Below are 21696 nucleotides of genomic sequence, written 5' to 3'. Positions count from 1 at the left end.
GGAGGGAGGGAGATGGGAAGAGAGAGAGAGAGAGAGAGAGAGAGAGAGAGAGAAGTAAAAGTAAAAATAAACAATACATAAACACGTTTCACAGATATTTTAGGTGGTTGAGAGGTGGATAGTGCATAGAAGCACTGCCCAAGGTCACTCTGGGAATTCCATTTCTGGAATCCCAGGGTAGCACAGTTATAAATACACATATACTTAAGATGGGGGGGAGAATAGGGATGGCCTACAGTTATCATTTTGGGTTGTAGCTATTATTGACATCTTAATTTTATGTAGGGCACTGTATGTAGACCAGAGTCTATTGCCACTATGGGGAGAAGCGGGTAAAGAGGGGCTTTGGATACAAACTAGTATGCAATCACAATCTTGTGGGTAGTAGGAATTAGTGAAAAACATGATAGCGGGCAGATAACATTTATGTACATAACCTGTTATGTAAGCAAATGCCCGCAACATTAGATGGCTTGCAATAGGTGAACATTAGCATACAAGTGCAAAAAACATAAACCTGTGGGTAAATAAAGATTAGGGAAAAACGCAATAACTAACAGAAATCAAGTACGATCATAGCTTATTATGTAGACAATTGTCCACGGCAATAACTGTTTTATATCCTATAAACATTAGAGTTATTGTAACTAAAACTTATGTAAGCTTATTGAGGAGTACGGGGTCCAGGGGCCCAGTAATCCCCATTTGTCTGAGGTAAGTGCACTAAAAAGGATACTGTGTTAGTGAGTCATTCAACTGCTTCTTATCCTGGTGGGAAAAGATCAAGGCAGAAAAGGTCTTTACTCATGGTGGTTTTCGATGGGTGATTGCCTGTCTCCTGGAGGGTTGAGATGTTCTATGTGGAAGGGGTTTCCATTCAGGTGCACTGGTCATCAGTGGGAGAAGCTTAGAGGATGGTGTTTCTTGCTCGTCCTGGATTTCTGGAAGGAGTTTCCATTTTTGTAGCAAAAGTCGAGCCTCTTCTGGGGCGGAGACCATATGCAGGTGGCCATCTTTGTTGATGAGGAGCTTTACAGGGAATCCCCATCTATACCTGATTCCCTGCTCTCTGAGGATTTTGGTGTAGTCTGCGAAAGTTCTCCTCAAGAATAGTGTGTGAGCCGACAGGTCTGGGAAGATTTGGATCTGTTCAAATTGTTCGGGTAATGTTTTGGACTTCATATCCACATTTATAAGTTGGTTTTTGAAGAAAAGTAGTGACGCCTGGTCACCACATCCCTCAGTTTGTCTGCAGAGATAGAACATGGCCTCACCACTCTGTGGGCTCTATCCATCATAAGGTCAGAGTCCTTAGCTTCTGGGACCAGTTCTTTAAAAAGTTCCTTTAGATAGCCTTCTAGGTCTTGAGGAGAGATCGATTCTGGGACTCCCCTATTCCTCAGGTTATTTCTCCTCGACCTGTCTTCCAGGTCTGCGAGTTTGGCTTCCAGCGAGGAGATCTGGGATGCTAGGTTCTCTGAGTAAGACAGTAGATTAGTGTGGTCTATGATAAGATCTTCTTGTTTCCTCTCTAGAGTATCGGTCCTCTCACCAATTGAAGCAATATCCCTCTTAAGGTCAGGGCAGGATTTATCAAACTTTTTTAACATAGATTCATGGTGTCTCGCTAAGAGGGATGTGATGGTATCAATTAAAGATGTGGAGTCCTCGGAGGGTGTCCCATTGTTATTATGGGCAGTGTCAAGGGTCGATCTCAGAGAAGATTCATATAAGATGTTAGAGTCTGACAGGTCATCATCTGAGGCCTCCTGGTGGGATGATGAGGCGAGATGGAAATGGTCCAGAACCGTTTTCTTTTAGGAGTTGTGTGGTTTGGATTTCCTTCTTTAATTTTGGGACATGGTGATGCCTAGTCCCCTTAGGGTGGCCTTAGATATATCAGGCTGGGGTCAGTCTTCATATGGTGGTGCACTTGGATGAGAAGTCTCACAGGAACATCAGAACCCCCTTCTGCATAAAGGATATGTTGTGTCAGTTAGAGGTAGAGTAAAATCAGGTGTGCATCTTGAATTTGCTTTAGGAGCCCTTAGATGTCATAGCACTCTGTGTAGGCACTTCCATTAGTGACCCTTTCTACTCATCAAGCATAGTGTTCCAAGGGTCTGCTGTGTGGCAAGCAAACAGACCAGTCCCACTCTCGAGGGATCGTGTTTCTTCTCGTCGAAGCGGGGAAAAGGGTCCTGGGATATGACCCACTAGCTAGTACAGGCGGGAAATAAAGGAGAGTGGGCTGATGAGAAGTTCAGCAGGGATTGGGTGAGGACTGGATGCGGCAATCTTCTGTATGAGTAGGGCCTGGCGCATAAAATGTATGTAGGCTGGATAAGGAGAGATGGAGCAAGCCGTAAGTCTGTAAGGTGGTGTAAACAGCAATTCCCAGGGAGCAAGCGTGGCATTCACTAGTAAGACACAGTCTTTGTTTCCCTCTGCTGCTGAGTAGGGGTAGTGTATAATATATGAACTGAGCCTTAGAGCTTTTTGAGCTTAAGGTGAGCACCTCCAGGCAAATATTGGTCAGGAACAGCTGTTCTAATAAGCTATACCCAGTTTATTAGGGGATTTACTCCCAGGTAAGCTCGCCTAAGGGTGTTCCCAGGGAAGTGGCAAGGATCGTGAGGGCCCAAAGTCTGGAGGCTGAAATATAAATTGAGCTGTTCGGGGCCCCCTTAGTTATGCACAGATAGTATCTGTAGTCCTGTTTAATCGGCAGTCAGAGGGTTAGCGTCGCCTTTCTATTGAAGCAGGGTTTCCCCTGTGTCCTCCGACTTACCAAAGGAGGGATTAATCTCAAATGTGAGGCTGGTGAGGAGGTCAGGCCTTTATTCAGCCTTAGATATATGTCGGGTTCTTCCTCACCACCGGAGACTGTAGTGCAGGGGATGAAGACAAGATGGCAGCCGTTCGAGCCACTTCATTTGGCGCCGATGTTTCCAGGCCTCCCCAACAGGTTGCAGCCAATCGCTCTGATGAGCACAAGGGGAGCCTCTTGCCTTGAGAATCTGTGTGTCGGAGGTCCGGTGTAAGTCTCGATTTCGTTGTGGTAGAGACGGTCAATCCTCTTGGTCCTCTGTGGTCGTAAGGGTTTGTGGTCCGTCGGTTGTGTCTGCAGGGGAGTTCCCCTGTCGCTCTGGTCTCAGTGCTTGTCTCTGCCTATAACGGCTAAAAACTCCGAGCAGAGCCCCGACCATCCAGAGTTGTTGATAGGACATTCACGTCATTAGGTCCACTGCACAGTTCCAGGTGGCGTCTTAGGAGCCGGCTCTGGGTTAGGATTCTAGTAGGAAGATGCCTAAATATAGCTGCTGGGATGTAGGCTAATAGTTAATAGTCTCAGAAGGCAAAAAAAACTACCCACTTTCTAATAGTTTTTAATTCAATAGAAGTAATTCTAACAGAGCTCCCTCTCAATGCTGCCACTCAGCTCGGCTGTTAACTCTGCCCCCCAGTGTTTGTTTATTTTTTGTAAGTTTAGTGTTTGTTATTTTTTGTAAATTTAGTATTTGTGTATTTTTTGTAATATTAGATTAAATTTTTTTTAGTAGTGTTAGGTTTTTTTAATGTGTAATTTAGTTGATGTAATTGGTAGTTATTTTAATTTGAAGTATAATAGTTGTTAGGTTAATTGTTAGTTTAAACTTAGGTTTTTTTTTTATTTACAGGTAAGTTTTTATTTATTTCAAGATAGGGATCTTGTAATTTTTAATGGGGTTGTTAGGTTTAGGGGTTAATAGTTTTAATTTAGTTTTTTGCGATGTTGGGGTCCTGGCAGTTTAGGGGTTAATAGGTTTATTTAGTGGCGGTGATGTGGCAGGCCAGAGGTTTAGGGGGTTAATAACTTATTTAGTTAAAACCGTAAACTAGGTGTATGTGAGTAACATAGGAACGTAAAAAAGTGCTTTTTGTGCATCTCAATTCTCAATTTAGATCTTAACACGGTCTGGTGAATGCACATGAAAAGTTAAGGGTGTGTTATTGTGATATTACATATAAAATATTTTTAAAAAATTAAAAATTATTAAAAATATTTATACATACGAAAAAATATTCTACATAATCCATAGAATATATTCTATATATGTTACAGCATATTTAATAACTTGTTTAAATAATTTAAAAAAATACTTGCACACAGAGTCCCTACTTGGGCATTGAAAAGAACAAATTGAACTAGCAGGTGAGTGTTTACAGAAAATAGGGCATTTGTCTCTTTAGCCTGACTGGACCTCACCAGTCTCTTTAGCATTACTAATTCCTATTTCAGTCTATACAAAGATTTTGAAAATGGAAGAGGGAATTTGGGATTCGTTCTGAAAGAATTTAACTGATTCTAAATTTCTGTACTTTTTTTTTCAGAACAACAGTAACAGAGCAACACACAATGTTGATTATTTTAAATTTGAAACTGTGACAGCAGATGTTTGAAATAAACCAGATACTTTAATATGTAATTAGTATGACATTTGCTATGTGTGTTTCACACTACAGTTAAAGATTTTATATGGATCTGTTTTTCTTCTATGAATGTATTTTACAAATTGAAATTGCATTCAAGTATCATTTCATTTGTTTTACATCATTTCTGCTTCAAAGGATAGAGTTTAAAATGTTCTTTAGTATGTATAACATGAACAATTATAAGGTAAGCATATTAAGGGAATGGCTCCCGAAACGTTGCTTTTTTCTTGTACTGTTTTGTTTGATGTGTGAAAAACATCTGCTGAAATCTATGGTGCTGTGGATCTGCATATTTTGAAGGTTTGAGAGGCGTGCAGTCACCCCTCTGTACCATGGGCATCAAATCTTCAGCAAGGTGCTGTATAACAGGTGTATATTTGCTATGAACAATGATAGATAGATAGGATAATAGATAGACATTTCGTTATGTTACTTTATCAAGCATTTAAAGTGAAAATGAATCATGTAGATAAACCTTATTAGCATTCTTCTAAAAAACGTTACAAAATATCTATTTAATTAATTTGTTTGATTGACACATTTTATAGTTATTTTTGTAACATATTTAGAACTAGGTTAAAACAGTTCATTCTATATGATTTAATTTTCACATTTGCATTTTATATTAATGATCACTTGTTAGTCTATACTAAAAGGGAAACCAAATTATTTAAAGTCATTCACAACATTCTTCACTTTGGGTGTCATTAAGCCTTATGATTATCCCAGGCACTCTTAAATCATCAGAATGTTTGTCTTATCCATTTCTAATCGAAGTTTATTCCATGAATCAACCACACCTTTTGTGTATGCAAAAATTACTCCTGAATCTACTACCCTTCATATAAATAATTTTAAGGCTCTATTATGTCACCTTTCTTCCTTCTCTCCCCTAAACTATAAATATTCAGGTTATCCAGTCTTTCTTTGTACGTTTAATTTTTTAGACCTCCTTTGAACAGATTCTAGTTTTTATTTATATATTTCTAGAGATATGGCCCCCAGAATTGTAAACAACATACAGTATGTGATATTTTATAAAACGTTGATATTGTTTTCTGCATCTTAAATGCTAATGTTGTGCCTTTATGTTTTAACTGCTGTGTAAAGTAAAAGCAAAATGTAAATACATTATCTTCACAGCTTCTGGATCTACTTTTTTTTAAAACTTTGATATCCTAATAACTTAAACTAATAGCTACCATATTACTAATTTAGACACTGAATTAGCCATGAATTGGCACTATATAAAAACATCATGGAATAATTTATAGAAAACAAAAAATATAATTTGTCTAACTATTCCAAATGCCAAATACATTAACTTTATCCTTTTTGTCTATAATCTAGTTGGTTGATGTTGTGGGTAAATTGAGAATAATTTCCATGGAAAACAATTAGAATTCCATTAGGAAGTGTTTTGCATGGTGTTTGGTTTTCAAATTCAAATCTATTCCAAAACACTTGGAATCTAATGGCTTGTAAATGCATCTTACCATGAAAACACCTTTATACCTTGCATGGTGATCATTAGACACCAGAATTCCAGTCAATTAAAGAATATTTTTTCTGGAAAATTTTCAAAAAAAATCTTGTGCTTTTTAAAACATATTTAATTCTGTTCTAAGTGGAATTTCTTGATGTTTGAATGGATTTTGAGTTATCTAAATGACTAGTTCTTAAGAGCTTAAAACTTAAAAACAAGTTTAAAATATGAAATCTGTACACAAATGTAATTTAAAAATCCTAATATTAATTTATTATTGCATTGATGTATATAGAAATATAAACATCATTAAATAAAAGCACTACATAATATCACCCCTTCATTGAAGGAGTTTTTGACCTTATCTGCTGAAAAAGTACATCTACTGTTATATCTCATTAGCCTAAGCAAAACATCTCCCCATTGTAATTAACTATTGCTACTACCCCCAAACTGCAAGTTTTTGGTTCTTATCATAGGTTCTATCCTTTATGGTTAATCAGGTTAACCAATCAAAATCCTTGAGATGTAAGCTGAAACATTAGGCCAGTATTTTTTATTGTTCATTGGTCACGTACTTTAAAGATCTGGGGAATTAAATGAAGGTGTGCTTTGGATTACAAAAGGTTGTTATCAATTTTCCTTTCAGACTATGTTGAATTTTGTAACTCATTGATGTAGATTATATTCCAATTGAAATGTTCATTAACAATATATCCTGTAAAATGTGTTAATTACGTTAATTAGGGTTGTTCTATATAAATTGTATGACAGGATTTTTAGCTGAAAGAGATTTTTCAGTTTCTAATAAAACTTTGATTATTTCCTTTTTAGGCATTAATTAAATGATTCACAGCTATATAGCTTGAAATATTCCTAATAACAGCTTCAGCTACAGAAATGTTTAGTAGAAAAGTTATATAAATATTTGTGTTCTCAACGCATTTATAAAGCTACAAAGGATTTGTGATAAAATGTCTGCTATAATTTGAGAAATGTGGAAAACTAGGATAAATATAAAATATTTCCGGTTACAGAAGCTTTGCCATTATAAAGTATTCAAAAACATAATGTTGGTGTTAACCTTTAACAAACAAATTATGTTGCTACAAAAATTTCCATTATCTCATAACATATAGATTCCTACAGATTAACTAGGTATGTAATTCAGATAGTAAGTGTTGGAATTCAGATTTGTTCATTAAGTAAGAGGCGTTTAATAAAACTATACTATATCTGGGTAGGAAAACAAGCACACATATGTAATGAGGGTGTTACTTTAAAGTCAGGGACTCAAGTGAGTAAATTAAAAATGTACTTGCATTTTGTGTAAAAAATGAATGAATTTTGGGAAATGTTTTGTGGGTAAACAATTTACTGAGTAGGTGTGGGAAAGTTAAAGGAGAGAGCAATGTTTAATAAGAGCAGACATGTTGGCTGACATGAATGTGGTGGCTATTTAAAGAACTTGAAACCCCAAATTGTTCTTTTGTGACTTAGACAGATCATGCAATTTAAACATCTTTCCAATTTACTTATATTATTTAATTAGATTTGTTCTCTTGGTATCCTTTGTTGAAATACCATACCTAGAAGATGTATTGCTAGCAATGCAAAGAAGATCCTCCACAGCACCATTTAATCCTTAATTTGCTTTATTGAAGCACACAAACAGACTGGTATACAATGGTTTTCTGGAATCATGCATGATTAAGGGACTGTGATTCCCGAAACATTGCATACCCTGTCTGTTTGTGTGCTTCAATAAAGGCAATTTAAGATTACATGGTGCTGTGGAGGATCTTCTACTACTGGGAGATAGTTGCTGATTGGTGGCTGGCACATTCTTTGATTACGGTAATTGATGCACCTTCAAAAAAGGATAGAAAGAGAAATAATGCAAATTGATTAATAGGAAGGAAAATGGAAAGCTGTTTAAATCTGTATTCTCTATCAGAATCATGAAAGAACATTTTGGGGTTATATGTACCTTTAAGGTATAGTCCATTTCCAATCAATCAGACAAAAGGATGAGGATATAGAGCTGCACTGGCGCACAATGTAAATAAGAACACAGTTTTTAAAAAGGTTAATCAAAAATCATACCAAACACACAAAGGACATCTTATTATGCCCATCAAGCCTGCAACTTTTTCATCTGTTTATTATTATTATTATTATTATTATATTATTATAATTATTTTTATTTGTAAAAAGTACAGTGTTACTCAATATTTATAAAAATATTTATAATTTTTTTTGTCTTATGAATTTTATTTTCTGTATTAGAGGGATATGGGAAGTCAGATTTATGTTTTCAATGATTCTGAGCATTGCAATTTTAAAATGTTATAATTTGGCCCATGACCGATTGACAGGGGCATCGATATATCACTTGATCACTATATATACACTGTGAACATCCAGTGTATCGAGCTACTAAGTGAATTTCGCAACGTCTACTCAGTCTAGGATGCTAAACCAGACTGTTAGTGCAACTTGGGCATCGGGGGCTAGTGATAACCCTCCGTAGCAATCTCCCCCCGGTTATCCGGGTAGAACAGGAGCATATTACTGTTGACTAACTTAAGGAATGGCTATTCCTATCTTGGAGGGAATTCTCCACTATTCTCTGCACTCTTCTTGCCGACTTTGAGCAGAACATGTGCTCCAAACTTGACAGTCTCATACATTTGGTGTGGAGGGAAAACATGGAGGATCCCTAATTGAGTGATGACTAATCGGAAACTTATACATCTACCAGCACTCAGACCAGCCGTAGCTACAATCATGCAGGAATTCCCGATTGAAATAGACCTTACACGCGTCCATCCATCATACTATTAAGTGGCAGAGAGATCAAGATGTAGCCGTGCTCGAGAGCTTACCTGCCTGACTCCAAACACCTTTGAGACTCCACAGAGGAACTGAATGTATCGCTAGCTGCTTTGTAAGCTGACAAATATCCCCATACCAAATGGGGACATGTGGACTGTTGAGAAAGATCTACTCTCAGCGGTTTGCCTGGGAGGTGCGGCCAGCCCCCCAGGTGGAGCCGCCGAGACTTCCTCTACTGCTGGACCTCGGAGCCAGCCTCTCTGCTACTAGTCTGCACCCCACAGAGGATGCAAGCCTGCTTAAAGTAGACACTGCTTCAATCTCTCCCTATAGATCTATGCTAGTGCCGACCATTACTGGGAGCAGACTTCACAGAGTCTTTGCGGTCGGGCAATGTTCTCAGAATACGTCTGTACTGATACTGCCACAACCAGCCTCACTGGACCTATAATATTGCTGGATCAGTCTAAGTGTCGAGGTTCTTTCTCTCAATGTGGTGTGGGGTGAGGTAGCTGTTTGTTCCTTACTTGCTTTTTTCCCTTATAGTAGTTATAAAGCAGGTTGTACATCTTATATTCAATGTCTACCTGTCTCCTAATGTTCTACTCACATTATGGTTCATAGTTTAGATAATGGAGATCATGAGTTCTTTTAATAGATCTTCCATAAAATACCTTAATGTTCACTCAAATCATACTTGCCACATAAATGGTTTTGGTCCACTTTAATGATTGTGCTAGTGAAGCGTTTGATATGAGGGTTGATCATACTCCAGATCTTCCCCTATAAAATCCTTTATTAACAATGCATGTTCGCTACTATATAACAAAACTGTAATGTGTTGCGATAGTATAGCTGTATCTCAATATCTAAGTTATCCACAACTATTGTTTCCAGACACATTCAAGCTAGCCCTGACAATCCTACCCAAGAGATACCCTATATATTCCATGATCAGTCACTTCAAACTTCATATAAATATATTTTTAATGGACACATCTCCTGAAGTCCATTCACCTAGGCTTTGATGTCTTCCCCTGTGACCACAGTATGTATACCTTCTCCCAATGATGGATATTAATGGGATGAAGGACTCTAATACCTGTCCAATTATTTAATCAGTGTACAAATAAGCTCAAGCTATATAGTATAAGCCCCTAGATTAGGCGTCCTAGGTAAGCAAAGGCACCCTTCTTTACTAATTAAATTTGGCATATAACATCACTTTGCTTCCCAACTATGAGGTACCTTATGCCAATACCATATGGGCTCACTCAACTTATTAGAAGACCAGAAATGTATTCCCCTCCAGTTTAAATATGTTCTCTCTAGAATTGCACCAAGGCTTGACAATTCTCTAACATATGGTTATTCTATACAGCAACACCAAAGAAGGTCATAGTGTTCCAGATGGTGGAGGATGGGTCCTTATCAGTTATTCTGTTCTGCTTGATGTTCTTAACTGTTTTATATGCTAGATGCAATGTAGATGCACTCTACAGTGTGGTTCAATATCTGTATTAAAATGTTGCCTCCAAAATGTACCATAGATTTATTACTCAATAGCTAGTTCATTTTTATTTAGCTATTTCATAGAGACGCAATTAGAATAGCGGCAAGAGTTAATAAAATATAAGAAGTTTACCTCCTCAACATCTGCATTAACATATATATCCCCATAATAGCCTCTAATTCTTATGTCGAACTTACAAGCATATCTCCAAGTTTATGACATACACTATATAATTTTATTGAATGTTTGTTATACTCTAGCTTCTGAGCTCTATTTACCACCTACTCTATACTTGAATTCGTATTAACAGTTGCTAGTTTACCAGCATTCCTATCTTGGTCCAAAAGTGACCACTCCAAAGGCTAACCCTCCTCTCTTTGTTTTTGTTATATAATTTCCATTGGGTCCAAGAGTGACTTTTTGTGTTTTAGCAGGAATCAAACTGAGAATAATGTAAAATAGAGGTTTGACATGCCATATTGTTGTCACTTTCTGTAATCTAAAGCTTATGCCAATATCTGTTGTTAAACTTGAAATTATTGTAATTTTCTTTTTCTCATTGTCATATCAATGTATGATGTTAGTTTTCCACAACCTCAATAAAAAACTATTTAAATAAAAAAAAAAATTATAAGTTTATTTCTTTTTAGTCTGTTTATTTTTTTTTTCTTGGTATCCTTTGTTAAAACAGGTTTAAGATTGTTACAAACATTGTGACAAACAATGATGATTATAACTTCCATGCCCTAGATATGATATTATTGTTCTATTTGCTATTATTCTTCCATCCATAGTGCTTCCCAGTAATTTAGTATATACCATTTGTGACTTTACATTATTTCTAAAATGTCTTAATGATATTTGCCACCTCTATTATATTCTTTTGAAATCAATGTTATACTTAATGAGACTCATGATACAGCAGTCACTTATGTGATTATAACCCTCCGTAGTATATTTGAACAGTACCAAGTAACAGCTGTACTAGGGGAAATTCATTAACTGAAATTCTACCTCTGTGTTATGTTTAATACATGTCATTTTCCTCAGTAAAGATGGCAAAGTAACAACCCATCAACTGATCGAGGGTGTGATTGTCAATATCAAGAAAATAAAAACGAACACCTCTCCCTAAAGTTTAAATGGTAAACAATTAACACTCAATTGGCATGTTAGATAAACAAATTTAGAAGTTTAAAGGGACAATTCATTCATGTATTATCTCCAGTACTTGTATTACTCCTCTATAACATTAACCTGATTTATGTATTGCTTTATTAATTTTTAAATGTAAAGTTATTCAGTTTTAATACTAAATTTAAGATGAGTACTGACTAGTGATCTATAAAGTGGTGTAAGTGTCATTTTTCCAATGCTAATTCAGAGGAAGGAGTGAATGCTCCGAAAACGTTCACAATACAGTTTGCTGTGATTTAAATCCAGAGAGTGCAACTGCTGGACTTTGTTTATTGAGAATTTTATGCACCCTGGTACCTGTCTTATGAGTGAGTAGGAGTGCGCTTCTTCAACTATATTGATATATAGATATATATATACAGTATATGTGGGGGGGGGAGGGTTCATGTATCACATCAAAATATGGAAAAAGTAAAAATATATATATTAAAAAATAACCATATGTATAGAACCAAAATAAATAAATTCCTAAATAGAAATAACAAATCAGGATGAGAAAAAGAGTTCTCATATTGCTCAAAATCACTTAAAGAAAAGTATTCATGTTCGAAAATGTGTGTATATGAACTATTCAGGGAGTCACATGTTTTAGTAATCTATCTTTTTCTGTCTGGGTGTGGTGGGAAGCTAAAATTATGCATTAAAACATGGTTTTGCATGCAGATGTCTCACTTGGAAAAGTTACATCTGGAATCATATGTCAACATAATAGGAAACAAAAATATATTCACTTAGTTCCAATATCAACACGTTATACATATTTTCTCCTAGGATGGGAAAGGTTATTGACCCACAAGTACTATATAATTTGTAGCCCCGCCATCAAAGCAAGATGTCTATAGTACTCACTTCCACTAATCTAATTTAAGCTTTATTTAAGAGAGAACTAACACAAAACCTAATGAGGAAACATATATTTAAAATTATAATTCTTGTTTGACGTTTAGTCTGTCTATAATGTCACAGATGGTACTTTTAGCAATAAATTACCTACATTATTTAAATATGTGACATGGCATGCTAATTAAATCATGTATATATTTCTGTATTTCTCACACTTTTTAGATTACATTTATCTTATCAAATAATAATAATAAAAAGTTGGAAGATGCACACTGAGCGAAAAAGAAATAGGATAGAAACACACGTTTTCAGAAAAAAAAAACATAAAACAGAAATATATTTATTTACATCTATTAGACTAGAAAAAGAACAAGTTTGATACAATGTCCCTTTAATTTTACCCATTCAGACACATCATGCAAGTGTCAGTTTACTTTTATTTTAATATAGAAAGATAAAAAACTAGATAGATAGATAGATAGATAGATAGATAGATAGATAGACATTGTTTTGCTTTGGTCTCTTGTTATACTTAGATAGGCTTAGGTGCAGAAATGCACTACTAGGAGCTAGCTGGTGATTAATGGCTACACATTTAGGCATCTTGTCAGTGGCTCACAGATGTGTTCATCTAGGTCCCAGTAGTAATTTGCTGCTCTAAAGCTGACTTTATCGATGTGCTCAATCCCTTTGCAGTTATAACCATAGTGCAATAATACATTTCACTAACCCCTTACAGCATATTCAATTTACACTTTTATGTCCTTTTTCATAACAATAACATTTATTTTTTTATTTTTAGATACATTGCTATATTTTGTTAATTCTTAAGTACCCAGTGATAAAGATATGACCTACTTGGTTCAAGCATAATATCCTATTAATTTACAAGTAAGAGATGAGTGTATAGTCACATACATGTATCTCATAAAGCAGGTTGTGTTCCTTCAAAACATAATTGATTTATTTGTTCCATAAACTGATTACCTTGCAGTTATGGGGCATATGTAAAGCAGAGTTTGTTATCGCTTCATTTTCAAGTTACCATTAGTGCTTGCATGTGGTATTGAGACTGGTACTGAGCATTATTTGGATCTATAACATACAGTGAAATATGGGTTCAATTTCTAGACACTCTGGTATATAATATTGATGCTGAATTGAAAACTGATATTTACACAAAACCAACTGACATAATGCTCTGGTTTTTAGAGCTTTTATCAATCATCCATTTTTAAAGTCATACCAGAAAGTCAATTGCTAAGAGTGACACATATTGTAACAGATCAGGAATATTATACTAGGGGCTCCATGTACTAAGCCGTCAATTCATCCGTCATTTTAGACGCGGATAAATTCGCCGTTACTCGCCGCGGGCGAAATGGTGTCCGCTGTCACTATGTACTAATAATCCCCCAATAAATAGACAAGTCTAGCCCGCCGCGAGCAGTGGCGGATTATTGATAAATTTGACGTCTCGCTCGCCGCGACTAAGCTGATATACTTTTAACTTTCAGTTGAATTGTCTGGCCAATTATTAACACGTGACATGCAAGGTGTCACAAACATCATAGTAGTCGCGGGAATAGAATTTTGCTCCTATAAAAGTTCAACTTATCTAAACAACTTTATTATTGTTCTAAATTTTTTGAAGAGTGATAACAGAGCGTTATTTTTGTAATATTTATTTACAATTTGGATATGGCTTCATCTGGATCTGATAATATATAAATATTAATATAAAAATAATTATAAAGATTGACAACTATACAATACAAATTTAAAATATAGATTACTCTTTAATTACAGTCGACAAATTTGGCGCAATTTATGTACATGGAAATGAGAGACAAATTAGACGCCAGTTATGCTGTACAATGCTGATATTACTGCCTTTTATATATGTCTAGACTGGCGTCTAGATTGACTTTCCTATTGTTTTGTACCTTGCCCGCCACCTAAAAGGTGGCGAGGCAAAAATAACGAGGTGGGAGCGGAAATTGTAGCGAGCGGACAAATAGATTTTTTAGTACATTCGTTTTTGGCGAGTTGGTGGTCAAATGTGTCTAATTACAGTGAAAAATGGAGAGGTAGCGAGGTTTGGCGGATAAGTACGCTCGCAATTTTAAAGATGCGAGTTTGAACATAGTTGACGACTATGTACATATCAGTTTGCGAGTTTTGACGCGAGATTTGTTGCGGGTAGCTCGCTGACTGCTTAGTACATGGAGCCCTAGGAGTCATCAAGTAAATAAAATCTAAAGAAACATTGGCATGTTTTACAAGTATGTTTTCCAGAGATTAAAACATACAATGATGTCCCTATGCCAGCATACAAAAGGGCCAGTGCTCCCTATTCTGTATAGGTCAAACAACTAGGGATGTCCGTGATAGAATCACAGGCACGATGTAAGTAAATTATATCAGATTATAGAGCAGGTTAAGACTCCCAGGTGGGGTGGTGATAGAGAAACATTATTGAAAAGAAAGGAAATGTATTAGATAAATAAACTGGATACCATGATCCCTAAAGGTCTAAATCAGGAATAGGATTGGACAGTTTCTTGGTAATATTGTTCTGAATATTCTTCTTTTGTATATAATACGTTTGTTTCCGCTTGAGAGAAAAAATTCTTTGTTCCATTTTTTTTAAGTGGTTTTTATCATTTTATTTTTAAATTGTTATATATTTACACAGTTTGACCTCTAGGTGGAGTAATAATGATAAGAGGATTTGTTTACTTGTATATACTAATTTGTGACCACTAGGTGACGTGATTTTTTAAAATTTGTCGAAATGTGAAAATATTAATAGTGATTATTAAGCATGAATAAGGGCTAGTATTGAGCCCAAAATGTCATTTGTAACCTGTGGGACCCTGCACTGATATGGAATAACGGTCCATTTTCTTATTTTGTTATTTCATTATATGGATTTGTTATTTTTATTTCCACACAGGATACATTGATAAAGACTTTTTTTCTTGATTTATTTTATTAAAGCTATATTTTAATATTTAAAACTTTAAACTTTAATTGATTAGGTCTGCAATTAGATTAGTATTTTTCAAGCAACCAGTTAAAGTTATCATATTCTGCAGGCTTCAATACACTATCTATAAATTATGAGTATACAGATCAATAAAGTAGGATTTTGGTTCTTTTTATCCTTCTAATTAATGTAAAAAAAATCTGACTTTTTGTCAAATTTATTTAAAATTAATGAAGAATGGCAAGTGAATATTGCTATATGCTCAGTTATCAAAATGTTTAATAATTGTATTTTTGTGTTCAACCTCAGGTTTTTAAGTCATTAATAGAGGTAACGCATGTAAATATAGACATGTATGCAGATATTGCTGAGGAATGCATGCAGGCGCTAACTCTAAATGCTTTAAAATACAAATGAGAAAGTGCAAAGCTTAAATCTAAAAATACTGAAAGGACCCAATCTGACGTAATATAAAATACAAAGCACAAAGTGTAAGCGTAACAAAACATATATTGCACATGGCTTTTGTCTCCTTCACATACATAAATGCAGAGAACACCTCTTAAAGAACTATAGCTAAATTTGCCTGTCTAGAATTTTGTGGAGGATCATTTTAGATCATCTCATCTGAGCAGAGAGATTTATGGGAGGCATCTCTCATCTCTCTGGAACTTCCAGGTTCTTCCCTTTTTTAGCATTCAGTGAGTTCAGCCCCTGTGAAGTCTGCATTATAATTTCTCTCCAAGCAGGAGGACTTTTTTATCATCAGGCTCTAATTAAACTGTAAACATGGCTGACAAGTGATGCAACAGTTTCAAATAGGAATTTAATAACCTAGGGTTAAAATTAATACATTTGTAACACATATCTTTAAAAACATTTAATACACTCTTCTTGGTGTGTGGTAGGAGAAAAAAAAATCAGAGGTTTATTTATACAATTTATTAAAAAGAGAGCTTAGAAGTAATTCAGGAATGTATAGAAGTATAGCACAATCACAGGAACAGAGATGATAGGTCAAGAAGGTGGAGTGAAATGCTTAGGAGCAATATTAGTAATAATTCTTTACATCATGCATTGTAACTATATAGCCTGCACAGAGTAATAGATTTTATTAAGTAGCAACACTAAATTACTATTATTGCTATTCTAAGCACAACATTGGTTGCATGACTTTAATATTATTAGTTTAAATTTGATATTCAGGTAGACTGAACTCTGCCATCAAATTATTATTTGTTCCTTTTGAAGATTTCTGACAAGATACTTCACTGATCTATTCAGTTTTAATGACTAGAAAAGTAATTTGCTCATAGTTAAAGGGATATGAAACCCCAAAAATGTATTTTGTGATTCAGACAGAGCATAGCATTTTTTTTTTTTAAAGTTTCCTGTTTACTTGTATTATATAATTTTGCTTTGTTCGTTCCTATGATATTCTGTGTTGAAGAGATACCTAGGTAGGAATCTGGAGCACTATCTGTAGGAAATAGTGCTCGTCATCTACATGCTCTTGCAAATGAACAACATTCTTGCAAAACTGGCGCAATATAGTGCTCCAGAAATTGGCTCCTAAGCATTATGTCCTTGCTTTTTTACAAAAGATACCAAGATAATGGAAGAAAAATTGATAATTCAGAAGTAAATTAGAAAGTTGTTTAAAATCACCTGCTCCTATTTGAATTATGAAAGAAAAAAAATAGACCATATTTCTATGACTAGAATATTTACCAAATACACTAGAACTGTAAAAATGTTCCTGCAGAAATAACTGTCTAGTAATTCATTCAGTATCAGCCAGAAATAATTTATAATATAATATGCTTATAGCTTGCCCAGAAGACAGATAGTATTGGAACAAACTTTATAATACAAAATAATAATTGCTTCTAACAGGAATAGTAGTGTCATGATCTGGAATCTAGTGCTGGTCGTCATTTAAGAAAAACTTTCCCTTATGTTAAACCTTGCAACTTTATGCATCTCATTTACAGATAAACTTTTGACCTGAGAGAATTACAGAGATGTAATACTAAATTTACATTTGGTTAATTGTGCCAACTGTATGTAAAATATTGTCTAGCAAATGGGGCATGGGGACATGCCCTTAAATCCTATAGGGGGGTCATGCACTAATATACCCAAAAATATAATTTTTTTTTCTAAGGGGTAAATTTAGACATTAATGTATTGGGGTGGTAAAAAAAAGTTGTCACATTACTAGATATAAAAAATGGAGAGTGGTTTGTGCATGTATTACTGTGTGTGTTTGGTGTTGTTGGTGTATGTATGTTTTGTTTGTGTGTCTTGTGTGTGTGCATTGCTGTGTGTGTGTTTTGTGTTTGTGTGTCTTGTGTGTGTGCATTGCTGTGTGTGTGTTTTGTGTTTGTGTGTCATGTGTGTGTGCATTGCTGTGTTTGTGTTTTGTTTGTGTGTCGTGTGTGTGTGCATTGCTGTGTGTGTGTTTTGTGTTTGTGTGTCTTGTGTGTCTTGTGTGTGTGCATTGTTGTGTGTGTGTTTTGTGTTTGTGTGTCTTGTGTGTGTGCATTGCTGTGTGTGTGTTTTGTGTTTGTGTGTCATGTGTGTGTGCATTGCTGTGTTTGTGTTTTGTTTGTGTGTCGTGTGTGTGTGCATTGCTGTGTGTGTTTTGTGTTTGTGTGTCTTGTGTGTGTGCATTGTTGTGTGTGTTTTGTGTTTGTGTGTCTTGTGTGTGTGCATTGTTGTGTGTGTTTTGTGTTTGTGTGTCTTGTGTGTGTGCATTGTTGTGTGTGTGTGTTTTGTGTTTGTGTCTGTATATCTGTAGGTGAAAGTGATGGTTTAATAGTTCTCTGTTTACTTATCTATTTTTTCTCTTTTTTAATACCCATTACCCTCTCATCTTGTCTGGGACAGAACAAATGTCATGTGAAAAAGGAAGTTCCTTATATATTTATGGCTGTTGAAACCTTTGAATGTTTCCGGCATCCCTAGAACCCATTGTTTTTTAGGCTAATGAATACATTCCTAAAAGACAGCAAATTATTCTGACTTTGACTTTATAATTATAATACAGTTGGATTTGCTGAAAAGCATACCTCAGTAGGCTTAGGGAGCAGCAATGCATTACTGGAGCCTAGCAGCTGATTAGTGGATGCACATAAATGCTTCATTTAATTTGTTTACCAGATGTGTTCAGCTAGCTCCCAGTAGTGCATTGCTGCTACTTTAACAAAGGATACAAAGAGAATGAAGCAAATTTGATAATAGAGAGTAAAATGGAAAGTTGTTTAAAATCAAATGCTCTATCTGAATCATGAAATAAACACGTTGGATTTCATATCCATTTAAGCAAAGATAGTCACTTTGTTATCTAGAACTCTTACATAGTCAGCTATCCATAAATAAAACCAACTTGTCTAATCCAGCAAACTTTAAGGTTTAAATTCAGGGATTTCATGTCCCAATACCACTTTATCTGCCAACCATGATACAGTTAGCCCTTAAATCCTTAAACAAAACTCATAACTAATATGTTACCAATAATACATTTACATAATCTACCTATTAACCACTAAACTGCCAACCCTCCCGCCATCGCAAATACTATATTAAACTATTAACCTTATAATCTGCCACCCATCCATATCGCGACTATTAAATAAACATATTAACACCTAATCCACCACACTGGACATCGCTTGGCACTAAAAAAACCTATTATTCCCCCAAACCGCCGACCCCCCCAACATGCCAACCACTATAATAAAGTATTAACCCCCTAAACCTCCAGCCCACCACTACATACTAATAAACTAAGCCTATTAACCCCTAAAACCTCCAGCCACCACATTGTAACAACTAAACCTATTAACCCCTAAACCGTCGGCCCCCCACTCACAAAACACTAAATTAATTATTAACCTCTAAACCTAACACCACCCTAACTTTAAATTAAAATTACAATACCGGGTATATAAACTATCTTTAAATAAATAAATAATAAAAAAAAAACTAAGTTTAAACTATAAATGAACCTAACATAACCATTCTAATAAAATAAAAAAAACTACCAATTAAAAATCCTAAATTACATGATTAAAAAAAACCTCTAACACTACGAAAAAATTAAAAACCTAAGTTACAAATTAAAAAAAAAAAACTAAATACTACGAAAAAATAAAAAAAATCTAAGATTACAAAAATAAGAAATGAAATTATCAAAAGTAAAAACAATTACACCTAATCTAATAGCCCTAATAGCCCTGTTCAAATCAGTCAATTGGATTTCTGTAGATCTCATCCTATTGGCTGTTTTTGAACAGCCAATAGGATTTTCAGAAGCTCTCATCCTCTTGGCTGATTTGAATTTTAAGCCAATAGGAATGTAAGGTATGCATTTTTAAATGGGTACCTTGCATTCAATTTCAGTGTATGGGCGGTGATCGTATGAAGAGGACTCTCCTTGCAGGATGTCCACCGCCGTCCCGGATAGCTCCGCTCTGCGGATGAAGATGTTGACACCTGGATGAAGATTTCTCGCCGCCTTTGAGGATGGATGGACTGACCGTACTTCAGGAACCCGTGAGTAGATTTTATGGGCTTATGTAGTTGGTTTTTTTTTGTGGGGGTGGTTTTTTTTTTAGATTAGGGTTATCTGAATGCCCTTTTAAGGGCAGTGTAAAAGAGCTGAATGCCCATACACAAATGCCTCTTTAGGGGCAATGGGTAGCTTAAGGTTTTATTTAGACTTAGTTTTTTTATTTCTGGGGGGTTGGTTAATTTATTTAGAGCAATGCCCTACAAAAGGCCCTTTTAAAGGGCTATTGGCAGTTTATTTTTTTTTGGGGGGGGGGTTATTTTTATAGGGGCTATTAGATTAGGTGTAATTGTTTTTATTTTTGATAATTTCATTTATTTTTTTTGCAATCTTAGAGTTTCTTCGTAATTTTAGTGTTTATTAATTTTTGTAATCTTAGATTTTTATTAATTTTATCGTAGTATTCGTTTTTTTAAATTTGTAATTTAGATTTTTTTAATTTGTAGTTTATTTTATTTTATTAGAATAGTTATGTATAGGGTTAATTAATAAGGTTTTGCAATGTTATACATTAGCAAGAAACACTAGATAGCAGCATCATTTCCTGTCATGTAGTGCTCCAGACATGTGAACGCTACCTATCTGGGTATATCTTCGACAAAGAATAACAAGAGGAATCTAAGTAAATTTGATAATAGAAGTAAGTTAGAAACTTTTTCAAAATCGGATTCTCTATCTGAATCAATAAAAAAAATCTGGGGTTTTATTTCCTTTATACTGAGTTAAGTTTGGCCAAATTCAGACTACAGTTTCCAGCTTATCATTCAGCCTTTGAAAGACCGCACCTCATGTCACCAAATTATACGATACGACATCCTTCAAGTAACATCCAATTGATTCATTAACAAGAAAATGTCTCAAGAGCATATAAAGTTCTGAGGTCCACTGATTAACAGTGCAGAATGGGTGCAGGGAAGTTTGTGCACTTCTCGCATTGTGCATTTCCCTTTTGTTTGTAGGTGTAATATTATATACTAGCTGTGATAAAGCTTGTGTATACGGGCCCTTCCCGCGCAGGGTATTGTGGGGAATGTAGTGCTCGCCCTACTACATTCCCCTTAATAATGCGGTTTCTCCTTAAGGCCAGGGTATGTTTGTCTCATGCCAGATATGTTTGTCTCACTGCGGGTTTCTCCTCAAGGCCCAGCTATGTTTTTCTCACAGCAGGGTATGTTTGTCTTGCGCAGGTCTCTACTGCGCATGACTGCGGCGGACAAAACATAACTGGCCTTTTATTATATAGGATATTTTGATATTACAATCCCTTTAAGGACATTTTTAAAATAATTTGCCAAAGATTGAAATATGATTATGTTTATCATGTTTTTTTAAGAAGAATTATAAATTAACATAAGAATTTTAGGGTTATAATCCTCAGTATCTTATTTTTGAGCTTTAGTGTGTTTTTAATCAGATAAATATATATTTTTTATAAATTCATGTTCTACTTTGGTGGGTATGCGTTGTTTCCTGACCTGTTTGTAAGGATTTTATTAAGTGCATTACATCACATCGATTAGCAAATTTTCTTTTTCAGTGGTTGGGTTACTTTTTAAAGCAGCTGTAGCAACTTTTATAATGATGTGAGACATCTTCTGCTTATGTAGCTAACATACATCTGGTAAATTCAAAGTGTGAGACTGAGTTTTTTTTATTTTTTTAAATGTTATCTAGGCCTATGTACTCTTGCAAATTTAAACAAGAAATTTGGTTACTTTTTTTGAAGTTTCATACTTACATGCAAAAATACATAAGTAAGAGGGTTTTTTTTTTTT

Source organism: Bombina bombina, chromosome 6 (genome assembly GCF_027579735.1).
Source record: "Bombina bombina isolate aBomBom1 chromosome 6, aBomBom1.pri, whole genome shotgun sequence".
NCBI lineage: Eukaryota > Metazoa > Chordata > Amphibia > Anura > Bombinatoridae > Bombina > Bombina bombina.
Note: the sequence above shows the minus strand (reverse complement) of the source record.